We start from the raw sequence: 6,194 nt of genomic DNA, 5'->3' as shown, positions 1-6,194 counted from the left end.
ACTTGTATCATCCACTAAAAAAAAAAAAAAAAAAAATAGTGACTCTTGTCCCCTTGAAATGTGTGATAATGTTTGGCATTCACAACTATCTTTGCTGCTTTGCCCTCATATTAAATATTTTCTTTGCCCTATTGGACTTGGTTACACATCTTTGTCTCTTTAAAACCCGGTTGAAAAGTTATTCATTTAAATATATACAAACTCTTGTATCAGTATTTAGTGGAAAATGTTTTGAGGCTTTATTGTTTTCTTTTTTGTTTTCGTTTTTGTTTTTTCTTTTGGGTTTTTATTTTGGGTTAGAATTTTTTTTTTTTGTACTGTTCCTTTAACACAGAGTTCTTAGTAACAGGGGCAGTTCCTGAATTCAAATAAACCATTTTGTATGGGTTAACTAATTACAGGCTAAGATAAGGCCTTTTTTAATGTTTTTAATTTTTAGAATTCACTACACAAATTGTAGGTATTGTGGGTCTCAAAAACACTAGAGACTTTTAAGTGTCTTAGCACTACCCTCAACGTGCCTGCTCTGAGTCAGCGAGTGCACCTTTTTGCGTGTAACTGCACTCTGGCGTGTGGCATCTTCTTCCACGCCACGCCACACGGTGTCTAAAGCATCCCCCAGTGGCGGATAAAAAACAAAAAACAACAACAACAAAAAAACCTTGAGCCAGAACTCCCGTAAGGAGCGTGGATTTCCTTAATTCCACTGTAGAATGCAGAAGGAAGGGAGCACCAGAGGCTGGCGGTTCTCTGGGCATCTAGGTTTGCACGGCTGGCTGGAAGAGCACAAGGAGGTCACGTCACAAAAGGGCTGGACTACTGTAAAAGTTGCACACATGTAGTTAGACCAATAGATTTATATAGTTGAGTTTTTTGTCATGTAATTTATTAACTATTACAAAGACACAACTAAAAATATCAAGTATTTCTCTGGCTCTTGACAGGAAAAAAACAAATCACAGTCGACTTAACTCTTTGCTATCTAAAGAGTTGGCATTTCCTGTTCTGGGTGCTACTGCCAAATGTTCTGGTACTTGGAGTTGGGATGTACAACTTCCACCACCGACCTATCAATGCAGCGAAGTGCGTGTCGTGATTGGCCTTGTGGTTACGCACCAGAGCCACTGGGCTTCAGTTCGGTCGTTTCCATAGGCATCTTTACAATATCAGCAGTTCCGCTTCATCGAAGTGCAGCAGGGGTATTCCTCTGTCCCTTCCGTTTATAGTTCTCTGGGAGAGTTCTATTTTTCAGTTTTGGTTTCTGTGTTTTCTTTTGCATTTTATATCTTGTATTTATCCCTAAACATACTTTGTACCTTTTTTTTTTAAAGAAAAGAAATGTGTTTGTGTATATATAGATACTTGCATGATATACTGTAGTCAACGTTCGTTCGGTTCCTCAAAAGGTCTTGCTGCTGTCAGGTGTTATGCACTACGTCCATCATAACTGTATTAAACACATTTCATATGTAAATAAACGTGGGACATTGGCCAAAAAAACAAAAAAAAACAAAAAAAAACAAAAACAAAGCCCGGTTGATAATGGCTTTTTGCTCAGTTGTATCAGTTTTTTTCTGTTTTCTGCTCCAATTGCGTTAATAACCAAAGACTGCAAAAGTTCCCCAAGCTTGGGCACCAAGGACAATTAAGTCATTGGCTACTTCTTGTGCCTTGTTTACTTACTCTCTTCCAGTGAGGAAAACATAAATGCTTGGCACTAAGCGTGCTCCAGGAAGTTCCAGTCTGTCAGGAGCAGGGCTGAAGACCATTAGGCTGTGCCATGTGTTGCTGCGAAGTGTCAAAGTCTAGGGCAAATCATAGGAATAAGCAACATTACTGCTGCCCCAACCCTTATCAGAAAGTCAAACAAGGTGACTCAGAATTGACAAAGAGCAATATGCGGGCTGGAGAAGCCAGAGGGGTCTCTTCTTCCTTAAGAAGAGGCCATGGCAGTTGGTTTCAATCCCCTCCTGGCTCTTAATAGAGGGCAACTTCTACAAATGCAAAGGAAGAAGTGCTTCTGGGGCTGGGCTCCCACTTCCTGATGCCCCAGAATGAAAGCTTTCTAGGCTAAAGACTCAATACAAACTATACAAAGCTGGATGCTGTAGGATGTACAATCCTGGTTTGGAATATGGGTACAGAGGCCTAGGAGTCTCCTTTGCCAAGTGTCTATCATAACTCAGATTCCACGCAGGCTGCAAGTAGCGCTCACAATGAGACTGTGGGGAAGTGCCATCTCCAATGGTAGGGAGGTGATGGGAAAATTGAACCTTGGAGAAAGTAGCTTGCCAAAGGTTGCAGAGTTAGCACAAACTGGAAGTCAGATTCTTTTTTTTTTTTAAGATTTTATTCATGAGAGACACACACAGAGGCAGAGGGAGAATCAGGCCCCATGCAAGGAGCCGGATGTGGGACTCGATCCCGGGTCTCCAGGATCACACCCTGGGCCAAAGGCAGGCGCGCTAAACCTCTGAGCCATCCAGGGATTCCCCCCCTGGAAGTCAGATTCTTAAATGTGTCTGATGATGAACCTTCAATGGGTTTAATCATAAGGAGCATGACTAGGGGAGTGGAGAAAGCAGAAGAACTCACATAGACAGGATTTAGATGAAGCTTCAATTCCCTCAACCATCATCGTTCCTTCTCGCCTATTTCCTCTTGTCCCTATCTCACGTTTTACAAGGCTCAAAAAAAGGTCTTGAGCTACCCACTCAGGTTTTCTGGGCCTGACTTTCCTCATCTATCTAGAACTGGGGTGAGAAGAGGATGGTGCTGACCCAGGTGGAAGCCTGTCATAATCAAAGCCTGGCTTCGATGTGGATGCGCTGCGTGTATACACGTTCTCTGTAGCTCGGATTCGGTGTTTCTCATTCTGATTTGACTTCATAGCCACTGTCCCGTGGTGCACCCATTGTCATCCCCGGAATACCGTATAATACAACGTGAACTGTGCAGTTGTTGATTTAGCTCTTATCTTGTTCTTAAAAATGTATGGAATTTCTCTTCCCTAACAAGTGCCATTTCATCTCAGACCACTTTAAAACAAAACCAATGCGCTGGTGATGGCTTCTAGACGAAGTGACTCAGCCCTGTGGCCACGAGCCCTGTGGGGCCCTTATCTTGGCATTAGAACTATCCCTGCACCGCACCTGTCCCTGTTCAAACTGAAGTAGGAGAGGCCTCCAGTCAGGTAAGAACTCCCTGTGCTGCTGAGGATTGTTAACAAGGCATGAAAAGGAAATGAATTCTGCTAACTCCCCGGTGCCTGTGGGCATGAAAACATTGGGTACGCATTTTCAATAAGAAAGCGACAGTTCTCTGTGTGAGAAGTTTCCAATCTAAGACAATGTCATAGAGAAAATAGTGCTCTTTTGTTTCTTTTAGTTTTGATGTTGGATTGTATTTGATTTTTTCACTTTGTTTCATCTCGAAAGTTAAAGGAGCTACTCTTTTATTGGCTGCATTTCAAGGAATTCCAGGGTAACTTTGCTCCAGACCTGGTAGTAAAGATATTTAAATAGAACAGGTCTAGTGTCCGTTGTGCTGATTGATTTACATCTCTGGGAGCTAATTTTTCCTGTGAATGAGTGCTTGATACATCAAGGCCTATTTCTGTTCCATTTGCGTGATTCTACATGTTCTAAAACCTCTGCCTGAAAGCTGATCATTCAGCCCAGCAATGTTTACCGACCTCCTATTCTGTACAAGCCCCAGGGCTCACTACTGTGGAGTAGACCAAAAATGAAGGTCATGATTCTTTCTTTTTTTTTTTTTAATTTTTCAAAAAGATTTTATTTATTTATTCATGAGAGACACCGAGAAGAGAGAGAGAGACAGACAGACAGACAGAGGGAGAAGCAGGCTCCATGCAGGGAGCCCAACATGGGACTCCATCCCAGACTCCAGGATCAGGCCCTGGGCCAAAGGCGGTGCTGAACCGCTGAGCCACCCGGACTGCCCCATGATTCCTTCTTAAAGAAGCTTGACTTTTTCTTGAGGACAAAGTGGACGAAACAGGAGCTGTCTAGAGAGTATTGTGCTAAGTGAAATAAGTCAGTCAGATAAAGACAAATACCATATGATTTCATGCATCTGTGGAATTTAAGAAACAAAACAAACGAGCAAAGGAGGAAGGAGAGACACAAACCAAGAAACAAACTATTTTTAAAGAAATATTTTATTTAAATTCAATTTGCCAACATATAGTATAGCACCCAGTGCTCAAGGAATGAACTCTTAACCATAGAGAACACACTGATGGTTACCAGATGGGAGATGGATGGGAGGATGGGTGAAATAGGTGAAGGGGATCAATGGGTGCACTTGTGATGAGCACCGGGTGGTTATGGAAATGCTGAATCACTCTATTGTTCACCTGAAAGTACTTTGACTCTGTATGTTAATTATACTAGAATTTAAATGAAAGCTTAAAAATAAAATGTAATATGTGCGATCATAAAAAAAAAACAAGCAGACAAGAGCCGTCATAGGCGATATGTGGTATATATTCAACTGCTAGAGAGAAAAGGTAAACATGGGATTTTAAAACTCAAAAGAGAGATGGACTCCTAACACAGGTCATTCACTCCATCACAAATTCATTCATTTATTCAACCAATGAATATTTATGGACTCGTGTTTAGACGCTAAGGGGATTTCAAGATAAGTAAGAAATGGGCCACCCTCCTTGGACTTGCAGTAGAGCAGACAAGTTAAGTCAGGCACACAGATAACTATCATTCAAGGAAGAAGGTGATAAGTGTTGTAAGATGTTGGAATTTCAGAACGCAAAGGAATGACTCAGCTTGGAGCCAATCCAGGAAGGCTGGTAAAGTGGATATTCAAGACTGAGGTTCGAAGAATGGGCAGGATCCGTACAGGTGCAGCTGACTAACATACTTTCATCAATGGTGCACAATTTCTTTTTAAGTTGACGGGTTGGTATTTGGAATGTACTTTGCATAGAAACAATGTTCTATCTGCTCTTTGTGTTTCTGGTCTGTCCACAAGAGTTCATTTAGCCCACAATGTACTTGAGAAATGTTATAAATACATTCTTTCAACTACACATAGATATTGTGTCAGGGCTTCCATGGGAAAGTTCAGGTTGTTCAAATGTTTGGAGCTAGACACACAGCTTCCTGCTGCTCCTACATAGGATGCTGGACCTGGGCCCCCTCCTCGACTCCCCCCTCCAGATCTGAAGCCAACATCCCAAAGGGCAGCCAAGGCTTCTGGGATTGGGGAGATTGGTGGTGGTGGGGTCCAGTCTATGGGGATCCAGTCTATGAGGCCTGCAGCTTACAGAGCTTTGGGGCCTCTTTAAAAAAAAAATTAAAAATTGCTGACTTTCGCCAATTTTACAAGAACAGAAGACTGTGTGAACATATTGGTAGGGTGCCTCCCAGGCCTGAGAGAATCTCAACAAGTGAGAGACCTTAAAGTTTCAGCTTCATTAACTGTCTGGGAAGTGGAACTCTAGGATTTGAAATGCTTGGAGACGAGTGATCTGTTTATTCTCTATTCTTCACTAAAATACACTGAAGTGTTTTTGCATTAGGGGGTAAAGGACCTAGAGCTCCAGCAGCCAACTCCTTCGCTGCCCTTGGGGAAGAGGGAATGGGTGATGGTGAAGATGCAGGAAGACTGGGCAGGGCAGGGCTGGGGCCTGGTGTGGTCCATCACTGCACAGGAATAGGAGCCAGACAGACCTGGGCTGGTATTCCAGAGTGTTCCAGAGTTGATCCTCAACTAGCTCCCTCACCTTTCTGATCTTGAGATTTCTTATTTGTAAAATGGGGGAAAGTGCCATTATAATTTGTAATGGCGTCAACTCCAGAGGATGGGCAGTTTCAATGACACGACACATCTAAAATACCTAGGCCAATCCCTAGGCTTGCCACGAGTGTTTGATAATGTGGAGGGATGAGTCATGGGGAAATTGTGATACTACATGTTTCAAACAGCTTTGCAAAACCCATTCTCCTGCCTGTAGTGCTAGTTCACTTGTCCCTATACCGAAAGACAGAAAAGACTATGGGAAATATTGCCAGCATTGGCTAGAACGTCAAGCATTCTGGAGGGATGGATGCACAGGTGTGTAAGTTCTTTGCAACTTGCAAATTCCGAAGCACCTGGGGTATGGTACTGAAAGGAGTGTGGCTGTCCGAGATGGCGCACAGAGTTCCCAG

This window comes from Canis lupus, chromosome 6 (assembly GCF_048164855.1).
Source record: "Canis lupus baileyi chromosome 6, mCanLup2.hap1, whole genome shotgun sequence".
Taxonomy (NCBI): Eukaryota; Metazoa; Chordata; class Mammalia; order Carnivora; family Canidae; genus Canis; species Canis lupus.
This window is presented reverse-complemented; position numbering follows the sequence as displayed.